At 42.2% G+C, this 13,227-nt stretch overlaps 1 pseudogene; it reads left to right on the top strand.

Moving 5' to 3' along the window:
* The first annotated feature begins 2,991 nt into the window (after window positions 1-2,991).
* On the top strand, window positions 2,992-3,676 carry LOC110557710 (small ribosomal subunit protein eS21-like; annotated as a pseudogene).
* The last annotated feature ends 9,551 nt before the right edge of the window (window positions 3,677-13,227 follow it).

The raw sequence follows: 13,227 nt of genomic DNA, 5'->3' as shown, positions 1-13,227 counted from the left end.
TAGGTGAGACATTTCCAGTAATGCCCTGCCTTCTTTTCCTGCCCACTAGAGATAAAGTTGCTAGGAAACTGGCCCATCCCCCTAGGGAGGGACACCAGATCATTAATGGTTTAGGGATCTTCCTATAGCCAATCAATTTAAAATGCAACATCCCTCTTGCCTTTCGCCCAATAGATGCTTGCCAGGCAGGAATCGCCCCTGCTTTGGGCATGCTGGGAGGGACCGGAATCTTTAAATCACCCAACTAACCTGAGCATGGGGCTCTCGGCTCTCAATGCTTTGGCAGTGGGGGGTGTGAGCCCAAGCTGCAGCTTGTAACTTGTAATAAAAAAAAAAAACCTCATGTATTGCAGCGGAGTCTATTCCTGGTCTTTTGGGGTTTGGGAACTGGGCACAATATTATCTCACTATATTTTAATCTGGCTTGTAAAACCTTTAACAAAGTTATCATGCACACCCTCCCTTCTTGTAGGGACTTGTCTCTATACATAATTTTCTTGGAGAAAAGGGGGAAATAAGATTCAAAATATATTATATGCATGCACAGAAACATAACAACAAAACCTATCATTTTGCACAACTGAATAAATTAATGAACATGTAGATAAGAAAAGGAGGGTTCTGAAGTCCTTCTGTAACATACTTTACCTGGTCAGGAAGTCTTCAGGAAATGAATTTGAATACTGTTCTCTCTCTCTCTCTCTCTCTCTCTCTCTCTCTCTCTCTCTCTCTCTCTCCTGGAACATGTTTCATGTCTCCAAATTCTTAGAATATGGGCTAAAATGAAGGCTAGAATCTTATGTCCTTCTTGGTGGAGCCTCCGGAAAGATTAGTTCCCAGAAAGTTTACAGGAAGATGAAAAAGAACCACTACTCAACGCGCCCTACCAGACTTCCCTTGGTTGCCTCGTGAGCGCTGTGGCTGTCTTCCATTGTCTGGGAGCCACAGTATCTCTCGGCTTCACAAAAGAAAGCTCTGCAGACATCAAGTGTCATGATGCAGGAAGCTAGCACCTCCTGGACCAAAGAGAAGCTTCATCTGTCTTGACTTGTCAGGGCTTTGTGTGCGAGGATTGATGAAGAATTCCACAGGGACAAGCTAATGAATATGCATGCATAATGGAGACACTTCATTAATGGCTTATGTAAGGGTGAATTGTTTTACTAATTTAGTTTGCTCAATGACACAGGTCTATTGAAGAAAGGAAACCACAGAACTTTTCCCCGAAGAGATGACCTAACAAACTCCAGTCAATGTCGCATAATGCAATTGGATCAGCTAGCACATATAAACACATCATGCCCAGCATGGAGGTGCATGGCTGTAATCCCAGCTACGTGGAGCAGCCTGTACAACAAACACAGAGACGCTGTGTCTTAAAGCACCACAATAAAACACACTGAAAAAATAAAACCCTTATTAGTCATAGGCGCCTTTCTTTGTACCTACCTAGTATGAGTCAATAACACTGCAGATATAATCATCAATCCCTATCTGTAGTCTTAAGGTTTCAAACTTCTTATTTTTTTAATATAAAAAGCACTGAAGGGCCAAGGAGATGGCTTAGTGGTTAAAAAAATAAATAAATAAATTTAAAGAAAGCACTTCTTTACAAGTGTGACAAGTAAATTCAATCCCAGGACCTAATGGTAGGAGGAGAGTCTTGCCAGTGGTCCTCAGCTCCACACATGACTGTGGCTGCATTAAGGATCCATACGAACACATGCACAAATAAACACCACTGGTGAAACCGTGCCGGAGAAACTTCAGTTCCTCACATCCGCAGCCATAATTTTAGTGACTCAAAGTTCCCACCAGTCTGTTGCTTTATAGACGGTGATCAACCGCTAGTTCCTGTGCCATTTGTATGTGGGACTATTTTTTTTTTTTTTTGGAAATAATTTTCTTCAGATATTTATCTGAAGGACCAAACTTTTTGTCACTATTTAATGTGACATACCTGCACAAAATAGAATGAAATTTAGGTGTGACCATGTTTCAAGTCTTTCTCTCTTCTTTCAGTCTGCTGTTGTGTTATCGAGAAGAGATGCCTGGCTCCATGGACACTAGGCAAGTGTTCTGCTGCCGCTCTACTCCCAACATGTTTTCTTCGATGTTTAGCTGGAGCCTTGCTATATAGCCCAGGCTGACTTTGAACTCATGATTTTCCTGTCTCAGCTCCCTGAGAAGCAGGCGTGATGCTAAGTGTCATGCCATCATGCATGGCTTCTTGTTTTAATCTTTATCATAGCAGATTAAAGCAGAATAGTTGGATTCTGCCAAAGCCACACTGAGCTCGGTGGCAAGAAATTCCAAACCACAGAAACAGCTTCCATCATGTTTCCACCCAGATGTGAGTTTGTACAATGACCTGAACATTTTTTAATAAGGTGTTTTTTACCAAAGTGTCAATATAATTACTTTTTATACTGTCATGGCTAATCTTGGCTGTCAACTTAGTGAGATCAGAAATCAACCAAGAGATGTGTCCAGGTAGATCTATCTATTTGGTATTTTCTAGAAGCATTAACTGAAGGAGGAAGGTTTTCCTCAACTTAGGCAACATCTTCCAATGGCAGCTTAGATATAAAGAAGTATGTGGGAAAGCATTGCTGCTTTTGCCTAGCCACCTTTCTCCCTGCTCTGGAGTGTATCCACTCTGAAGCTGCCTCAGCCATTCCTCACTGACATTGGAGCTCCTTCCAACATGGGCTGAAAACCAGCACGAATAAATTCCCCTTTAATTTATATTCATTCTATGGGCTCTGTTCCTCCATGGAACCCTGACTAATATCCGCACCTCCAGCATTTCATGAGCTTTTCCTTACTGTCTGTAATGCTCTTTCACACCTTCACCTTAATTCTTTCAAGACCTTTCTCATGTCTCACCTCCCTTTCAAACCACAGTTAAAAATTCATGATTAAAAGCTATAATAATCTAAGTTATGAAAAAAAAATGTCTTCACAACTGAATGGTAACCTCAGAATAACATGGCTCAGAAGGTAGGGTTGGATTTAAACAAGCTCTACTGTGAGCAAAAACTGAGCCGTCTGCTACGTGAGGTCAACACCAGAATGGTGACAGGCTTGATCGTATACAGGTCTTGTGCAGGAGGCCACAGCGTCTGTGAGTTCATGAGTTCGGCATTTCCCATGAGTATAAGGGTAGCATAAGTTGGAGTTGGCAGGTTATTAAAAATAAAACAAAAGAAAAAATAGGAGATGAAATTGGGGCTGGTAGAGAGAAGAGGGGTAAATCTGAGAGCAGTTAGTTGGAAGAATGGGGCAAAATATGATCAAAGTATGAAATTCTCATAGAATAATGAAAACATCAAGTTATAAACAAAGAATACCCTTTCTGCGCTCCCGCTGGACCAGCCAGCAGGCACGGCCTCAAAGACGCTGGCAAGTTCATGGCCCTATACCTGCCTTGGAAATGCTCCGAGAGCAATCGCATCATTGGTGCCAAGGATCACGCGTCTATCCAGTTGAATGTGGCCAAGGTTGACAAGGTCACAGGCCAGCTTAACGGCTAGTATAAAACCTATGCTATCTGCGGGGCCATTCACAGGATGGGCGAGTCAGATGATTCTATTCTCCGGTTGGCTAAAGCAGATGGAATTGTCTCAAAGAACTTCTGATCAGAAGAGGTCAGGCATATTTGTCATAAATAAAAGTGAGAAAGTAAACAAACAAACAACAAAACAAACAAAGAATATAGGCTGTGCAGCATATTGGACTATGAGAACTTGATCCCCTCCACAATTGGCTTTAGAACCCAAGACAAGGCATTTTGCTTTCTGAGTGTCAGCTTACATCTCTGAAAGAAGGGCATGATAATGACGAGTTTTCTGTCACTACAGTAAATACCTGAAAGCATCAGCTTATAAAGAGAAAATGTTTACTTTGGCTCACGGTTTCAAGGATCTCAATATACACTCTTGGCTCTGGGGGCGTTGGTATGTGGTGAGACAGCACACACGACAAAGGCATCCATCATAGCAAAACCACTCGTTCCATGGTCAGGTTGCAAATGAACCCAAGAGGAAGAGGCCAGGGCCTCAGGCCCTGCTGCCGATGACTAGGAGACATCCCAGTAGGCTCTAGTTCTCAGAGTTCTACTACTCCTGAAACACCAACTGTCAGTACCTGGGCCTGAGGGGCCACTCCAGATCCAAGCTAGTTGCAGATACTAAAGTCTCTTTTCAACTAAAGATAGATTTCAGTTCCTGCTGCAGCCTTCAGAGCTTAACTAAGATCTAGGATGTGCAGGTATCAGAAGAGGGCCCGGAATTCCAGGAATGTTGGAAGCCTGTTCATATTTATTACTTTCTCTAACTCTCCCATGGCTGCTTGCACTCTTCAGTTTGCTTTGTTGCTCTGGCTTTGAATGCTTCCCTCCACATCCCCACCCCCTTCACAGCAGCCTGGGTTCTCTCTATGACTCCCTCAAGCTCATCACTTTATTTGTCTGAGACCATTTAATTTCCCCAACTTAGATTTTCTTCATGTGGAGTTACATTTTGTTGTTTACTTCATTATATTATTTATTTGTTTGATTATTCATTTTAAAGCACGATTTCTCTGTGTAGTCTTGACTGTCCTGGACTCACTGTGTAGACCAGGCTGGCCTCTGCAGAGCTCCGCCTGCCTCTGCCTACTCCGGTGCTGGGATTACAGGTGTGTGCCACCACACCTTGTTAGAGTTACATTTTGGCTTCCTAAGTTTGTCAGACTCATCATGTTTTGGCTTTGGTTTTGTTTTATAATCTTTCAAAATTAATTTAGTATTTATTAATTTAATATATACTATCTTAGTCCTTGAAGACTTAAAAGTTACAGTGTTAGAATTTACAGAGGGAAGTCACATGAATTCATATACTTTTCTTTTTAAAAATTGTGATGATGATGATCATGGTGGTGGTGGTGGTGGTACATACATGTACGTGTGTGTGCAGGAGTGTGCGTGGGGATGGTATGTGGGGCAGGGGCATGTGTGCCATGGCGAATGAGTGAAGATCAGAGGGGAACCCTGTGTATTCTCTCTCCCACACATGAGCTCTGAGGGTTGTACTCAGATAATCAGGCATGTGTGGTAAGCACTTTTCATGCTCAGCCACCTCGCTGGCCCTAACAGAAAGCACAAAGTTCTACAGAGTTATGAAGAATAGAGAATCAAGCAGCAAACATTTGTATTTGACTTATGTATTTGACTTGTATTTACTTATGCACTTATTTACAAATGCAAGAAAGCAGGAGAGATTTGGCGTTGACAACTGAGGGAGCTTGCAGAGAAATAGTGTGTGAGATTCTGCTTTGCAGTTTGTGATTCAGGCATCTAGAAGCAGAGGCAGATCTAGGCAAAGAAAAGAAGCTAAAATGTAACCAAGACAGACTGCGGGGCCACAACTTAGTCAGCTGTTGAGGCTGCTGACAGCAAAATGCATACTTTTAAATAAAATACATGCATCCATTATAAGGTAAAACAAATATTTTTAATTAAAACAGGCTTTCAAAGTAATATACTGCACATTAACAAATGCAATGCATAGCTATAACTGAGACAAAATAGACAAACTCCTACAGTGTGCTGGCTCACAGAACTTATCACATGGGCCATCTACTACGAAGCAAGGGGACTAGAGGTGGGACTTTCCCCAGTAATATAATATTATTATTATAGTGTGTGTGACTTATTTATAACTATAGGACTTTATTCTTTCATATTGGGCCACTGAGATAGCTCAGTACCACACACACACACACACATACACACGCTCGCATGCACACACACACACATGCATGCGTGCGCACATACACACCGGGTGCCTCACTCCTTTTTCCTTGCTGACACAGGGCCTCTCTTGTTTCTGGGGCTGCATTGTGAACTGCCTGTTCGATGGCCTGTGAGCTTTCACTCTCCTGTCTTTGCCTCCCATTTCACTGTAGGAATGCAGGGATTACAGATTCTCGTCGCTCTGTCTGGGTTTCCATGAGTTCACAAGGTTGAGCTCAGATCATGAGGCTTGCACAGTTAGTGTCTTTACCCAGTAAGTCACCTCCACAGCCTGAGGTGAGTCTCCTTTGCTCACTGACTGAAGCGTTAAGAACATGCACTAGTGGGAGGAGGGTGCAGCTCTTTTGTGCTAAGTTTGCAGGGGAATATGGGGGATCATTGGCTCTTATGACCGAGGTTGAGGAGGTTGAGGAGGTGGTTCTTGGAGTCCCTTCTTCCTGCCATTCACCAGGGCTTGCATAGCCTGGGAGGGGCAGAGTCCCAGCACAGTCCCTGATCAGTTCTCGACTGGAGATGTCACCCCTGAGTCCCTAAGCCGTGGTCCTTCCACAAGCCAGTGGGATGACAGGAGGACTGACGCCTGTCATGGCAGTGGTATGGGTAGCGTCGAGAGTAGAGCTTTCCTTTAATCATACCTCACGTTGCTCTTACGGGCTGTAGCCATCCTGCTGCCATCTGAGAAGAGGGTGTTCTCCTGAATTGGAGAGGAAATTCAGAGCTTTGGGGGTGCTAGAGAGCTTAAGCCAGGATTCCTTGCCCTTGTCTGGGAAAGAGACTGGCTTCCGAGAACAATTGGAATAATGAGGAAACAGGGTGCTCACAGACAAAGCGCGGGATGGGAGAAAGACAAGCATGTTGTATGCAAGCTATATTTGTTGGGCTTCATAACCTGGACGGATACATGCTTCCTAAACACAGATTCTTGTTTGCTTCCTAAACACAAATGAAATGTTACTGCAACATGAAAACCTTTCTGTAGTTGCCAACATTCTAGTTTGCATATAAGCTGACACAGTCATTTTTTATTAAGGATGACTACAAAAATGAGCTAGATATTCAAGAGGCAGAGGAGGGACTAAAAGATGATGGAAAATACTTTCAACACCACCTTAGAAAAGTGAATGAACAAATATAGTTTGCATCACAGAAAAGGAGGAATAGGCAGAAAAAAAAACCCTGAAATTTTCAAACTTGTAAAAACATTTCAACTCATAGATTAAGAAAAAATTGTAACACGTTTCAAGTGGAATAAGCAGAACAACTGCCATGCCAAGGCAGTTGTGGTTAAAAAGCTGAAAACCAAACATTAGTGTGATCAGAACTGTCAACTCCTCATAAGACACAATGCACTCCAGAAATCAAGGGAAGAAGGTGTTCAAATTGCTACTGGGAAAAAAAAGAGAGGTTGACCGAGAATCCTATAATCGGTAGAACTATCTGTCAAAAAGGAAGGCTGAAGCAAGGGAACCCTCCAAGACTCATCTCCCATAAGCAGATGAATGAAAAACAAAACATGGTGGCACTCTCTTCAGCGATGACGACGAACGGAATGCTCTCAGGGGCACCGGAAGAACTGGAGATCACGTTAAGTGCGATAAGGCTGATATGACTTGTTTTCTCATACATGTAGAATGAGCATATGTGTATGTATATATGTGTATGTGTTGTTGTTGATCAGACTTCTTTGAGGTTAAATGATGGCTGGAAGCACAAATAAAAATGTGCCCTTTGAGGCTACAGTTTACGCTGAGCTGAGATATATAACAGCAGGAGCGTGCTGAGCAGAGGGTCCTAGTCTTCTGTGGGGGGAGGGTAACAAAAAACAGACTTGACAAATGGTGTGTGTGTGTGAAATGGAATATAATCCCCTCATCCAAGCATGATGGTCCCTGAGGGGACTGGCTTCCTGCAGAAAAAGTCCTAACACACACTATGTGACTTCGTTCAATCCACGAAGTCACATAATCACAGCAGCACACAGACTCAATAGTCAAAATATGACAACGTATACAGATGAAATTAGTCTGAATGGGTTATTAATAATTTCCATTTTATACTCAAGAGAAAAACATTTTTACCCAGTTGTTTCAACAAAAGGCTTGGAGGTTTGGCCTGGCCGCAGGTAAAACACACCTCAAGTCTGTGAGCTCCTTCCCTAATCATTGAGGTGATCTGGATTCCAGCAGTGGGGTTTTACTTTGCCTGCCTGAGATGGGAACCTCTGGGTTTGCCCTAATTCATGTTTTCTTGCCCAGAGCTGGAGCATGGACGCTCTTGTCTCCTGACTGGCGGTGGAAGAGCTTGGACACCATGGCCAGATGGAGCTTCAGGTCTTTTACATGAACTCTGAGGTCAACCAAAAATAAAAATTCTTTAATGAATATGAGAAAACGAGCAGAAGGGCGACAGAAGGACAGACTGGTTGTGGACACTGTGAACACAAGTGACTGAGTGAGATCCTGGGAACACCACAGGAAAGGTTCTATGGAAGGCAGCAGGCTCCTGAGCACAGTGACGGCAGGACGAGGGTAGATCCAGGAGGAGGGTTGATCCTGTTGTCTTTAGGAATTACCCATTTTCTTGGGGTGTGCTAACTGGAACATGGTAAGTGATCATGTTGTTGACAGCAGAGCAAGACGCTGGTCACCAGTTGCTCCAGAATGGCAGCATCCTGTGGAGCAGCCTGGAGAGCACAAGCGGAAACGTTCTCCAGCTCTGGGGCATCGTGGTCAGAGCTGGAGGACTCCAAGTCTCCTCGTGTGGAGACCTTATTCAGAAGCAACGTCTTTGGTGTGTTTCTGTTGCTGTTGTTGTGACATGAGCACAGGCAGCCCAGCCTCTGGGTGGTTGCTTTTCTCCATCTATAAACTGGGGAACGTGATGTTTACAATATGCCCAGCTGATGGGGAGTCTCATAAAATAAAGTAATTACAAAGACTTTCATGTTGTGTGTGATAAAATAAAATTAAATCCATTTCTCCAGCCTTTAAAGCAACACACAATGAAGTCAATGTGGCATTTTACAATGACAAGCGAAACTCAATTTAGATACCAACTTTAGTCACTTGTAAAATTGAAAAGAAAAAAAAATACCAAAGACTTACTCCCTTCTGCTTGACTGAAAACAAACACACCCTGTTTGTCCTCTAAAGACCTCTTGATTGTCACAAAAGCCAAGATATTGTGTACATGATCAAAATATAAGCATATTAGAGTTTCTAGAGGTGATTTTAAAAAGCTTTCATTTTGATAATATTTCTGAAAACATCAAACTTAAGGGATAGTCTCATGTGTCTGCTTGCAATACCAGTTTTTTTCTCTCTTTCCAGTGGAATTCTGACCATAACCATCAGAAAAAAAGCAAATAAACACACAAAGAAACAAAACAAAGAAACAGAAAGAAATCAAACTCTCTCGATTCTGATTTTATCTCCCGAAGGTGTAAATGGCAGTTTTGTGACTTGTTGGAGGCAGTGCCCAAATAGATGTGTGTCCCATGTCTACTGTTCTCCCACTTCCTATTGCCTCAGAGCAAAAGCCAAACAAGGAGGTGATGGCGAGGTCAGTTGTATGGTTGTTTTCTGAGACTAGCGCTGGAGAGCAATATCTCACTTTTAAATGTGGCCAGCTCCCAACACCTCTGAGCAACATTAGAGCAAACACGCCCCCTGATGCAGGCCAGGAGCAATCCCAGGCCTCCCACTTGCAAAAACACAAAGCAATGAGGCTGTAGCTGCTCGGAGTGGCAGAGGCCCCCAAAGAAAGGGTTGCAGAAAGCACTGGAGGTCAAGTAACCCAAGGCTATGTAATAATTTGCTCTTAGGTATTTTTGCATGGTTCTGATTTTTAAAGATAGGGGATTCCCATTGCCTGTAGCTCATTAATCACAGTAGCTTTTGATTATGAAAAGTGCATTCCCAAATATAGTACTCCAGGACTTGGCAGGGAGATTCCATGCTTGTCCTTTGAGTGTGCCAGAACCGTCTGAACCCTGCCAGTTCTGATTGCACTTAGCATTAATTGAAGATGCTGAGGACTATAAGCCTCTCTGAGTTTAGCCACCTGGAGCAGATTAAAACCTTGGTCCTGCTGCTAAAGTGGTCCAGGGATTGGGAATACAGGTTGTTTTAATCTTTTCCGAGTCAGGCTGTTTAGAAATATCCATACATCAAATGTTCATGGGTCTCATACACTTTTCTTCTCAGGGGAGAATTCAATTCCCAGTAACACGAAGTGGGATTAACTTGTCACAGTGAGCCATCTGGAGGGAGAACACCCACCTACCCTGTAAATGTGCGCAAATTTGCCACTCTGCTTGGGAAGCCTCTGAAGGCATCCCAAGATTCAAAGGGAGTTTTCTCAGAAAGACACTTCAGTTAGCCTGGTGAAAACAAAATGCTATGAGAGTAGATTCTAGGCCTCCCTGTGTGCTGAAGTTCTTCTGAGCTACAGGATGGCCTCAAAGGCCACCTTGTAAAGTTCTTTTAAGAACGCAGAACGGCTGAGAGCAGTCTTGAGCTGCACTGCAAACTTTAACAGAAAGGTTGGTGAGGCTGCAAATAGGCAGAGACTAACATGGACACTACTGAGTTAAGATTCAGCTTGTAGATAGATTCTGGAGTACTGACTTCCTTGAAGAATAAAGAAAAAAAAATTAGAGTACTCCAGAAGCTAAAGGTCTCCCTGTGCTACATCCTACCTAAAAGGAAAGAAGAAGAAAAAGAAGAAGAAGAAGAAGAAGAAGAAGAAGAAGAAGAAGAAGAAGAAGAAGAAGAAGAAGAAGAAGAAGAGAAAAAAAAATTTAGATTAACTTCAGAAAGCAGAAGGTCCATAAAAGCAAGCTTCGAAAAAATGGCTTCATAGTTCACGGAAGAGAACCACAAAGCAGAGTCCAGGGGATAGATATGACATGACCTATACAGGAACCCAGGCAATCAATAGTTAAAGCCAGTGGACCCTGGAAGGAGCCCATATCCTCCTAAAATATAGCCAGCCTCCAGAGCAATCGAGATGGCAGTTCTCTGGAGGGAAACCTAAGCTACACCAAAAAACTGAGAGCACCATGATAGAGAAGAAGGTGCCAGAAAGGTGGAGGAAAACAGATTGATTAGAAATCTGTGGTTTGTTTAAAATTAGTTTTGTCACATCTCTAATATATTTATGATTAAAACCATAACCTATACAAGAAGTATTTCTTTAATTTGAAAATAAATTGCCACACATTCAAACAATTCTTAGGTCATCAAATTATGATACATAGCAGCATTGATTTTGAGCAATGTGAATAAGGCTTCTATGCACATTTGAGGCTAACAGAAAGTTGATATGAAAACCAGACAATAGCATTAGGAGACAGTAAAATTGCCAACTAGGCTCAGTTTTGAGCATAAATGTAAAACTTAAAAAAAAAAAGATATTAGCTAACTATGAAAATGTGTAAAGCCATTCCACACAAAATAGCCTAAAAGTGTTGATTTCAAGGTTTATTGGTAGTTTAGCATTATTTAGCATTATTCCAAATCTAGGAAAATCTAGATTTGTCACAAACTAGAGTTATCTGAAAAGAGGGCGTCTCAATTGAGGAAATGCCCTCATAAGTTCCAGCTGTAGGGCATTTTCTTAACTAGTTATTGATGGGAGATTGTCCACTGTGGGTGGTGCCACCCTGGACTGGTGGTCCTGGCTTTGACAAGAAAGCAGGCTGAGCAGGCCACGATGGGCAAGCCAGTGGGCAGCGCCCTCCGTGTTCTGTGTCTCAGCTCCTGCCTCCAGGTTCCTGTCTGTAAGACAAACTGTTGATTGTAACGAGTTTGGTGAGACTTCTGGAGAGCATATTGACCAGCCGCCCCCAAAGTAATGACACGGAGACTTTATTAACATGAAAGCTTGGCCTTAGCTTAGGCTTCTTCCCAACCAGCTCATTAACTTAAATTAACCTGTTTTATACCAATCTATGTACTGCCAAGTTTCTGCTACCCTCTCTTATACAATCAGTCCCAACTTATTTCTTCTTCCACGTCTGGATGGCGAATCCACCTCCCCCAACCCCAGCTCTTCCCCAGAGCTCCCATCTTCTCCTGACGTCCCACCTCGCCTCTGCTGCCTGCTATCTGCTGCTATCTGTTGCCTGCTATCTATAGGCTGGTCAGCTCTTTACTAAACCAATCAGAAGGAGATGGAGAAGATGTTTACAAAACCCTGAGACAGGCGATGCTTCATAAACATAATAACACCAAAGTCCAGCCTGCACTCAGCTCTCTGCTGGCACAGAATCAGAAACTATACATACCAATGTGCTTAAATTACATATAAATACATGATACATTGAAACTCACAAATAAACATTCACAACTTACAAGGCTTCTACCAATAAACCTAAAAAAAGAGTTCCAATTCTTTTTTTCTAGGTAATAGCTGAAATACAGATAATACATATGGGGAACAACAGCATTCTATTCTGTGTTGATTTATTGTTTTGATGATGAAAATTATTCAAAGCAGCAGTGATCTATTCCTTAATGTCAAAATTCAGTGCAATTTTAGCCAATATCTCAATAGTTATTTTATATAGAAAATGGCTCTATAATTAATTTGATCAATCAAGAGCCAATAAATTTTTGAAAAGTGAAAATCATATTTATCAAATACTAAGGCTTAAAGTAAAATTATAGGACTGAAACAGTGTTGCATCAAGGCAGTGATGGACATTAACCAATAAACAGAATGGACATTTTAATGAATGATTAATAAATGAATGTATAACAAATGGTTCTAAAAACATGGTTATCTAGATAGAAAAAAAAGGCAAAACTATTTCCTGTCTCACACTACACATGGAAGTCAATTTTGTGCAGACTAAAAGTTTTAATTTCTGAATAGAACACAAGAGAAAACTAGTATTATTTTAAGACTCATTTAAAGAGATCTGAAAATTCATAGCTATGAAACTTTTAAATAAAATGTTAGAAAAGTAAGTTGGAGGCTGGAGAGATAGTTCAATGGGTGAAATAATCACTGCAGGGGTGTGAAGACCTGAATTTGATTTCTAGCACCCATGTTAAAAACCCAGGCACTTTGGGCCATGCTGCTAATCCCAACACTGAGGAGGTCTAGACAGAAGGACCCTGTCTAGGTAGCTCGCTGCCCAGCCACCCTAGCCTAATGAGTGAGCCCCAGGTCCCACTGAGAGTCCTTGTGCCATAACACAAAAAGGACAGCCCTAAGGTTGGCCCCTAACCTCACACACAAATACACTTGCACCCAGAATGAATGCCCACCTCTCCACACAAAGAAGCCCAAATTGAAACAGGACATATCATCACATACTTAGAATCCCAGCACCTGGAAGGCAGAGAAATGGGGATGCTACAAGTCTGAGATCAGCCTGGTCCACATAGTGAGTTCTAAGCAAGTCAGGGATACATAGTGAG

The sequence above is a fragment of the Meriones unguiculatus genome, chromosome 19 (genome assembly GCF_030254825.1).
Source record: "Meriones unguiculatus strain TT.TT164.6M chromosome 19, Bangor_MerUng_6.1, whole genome shotgun sequence".
NCBI lineage: Eukaryota > Metazoa > Chordata > Mammalia > Rodentia > Muridae > Meriones > Meriones unguiculatus.
Note: the sequence above shows the minus strand (reverse complement) of the source record. Positions and strands in the feature narration are given on the sequence as shown.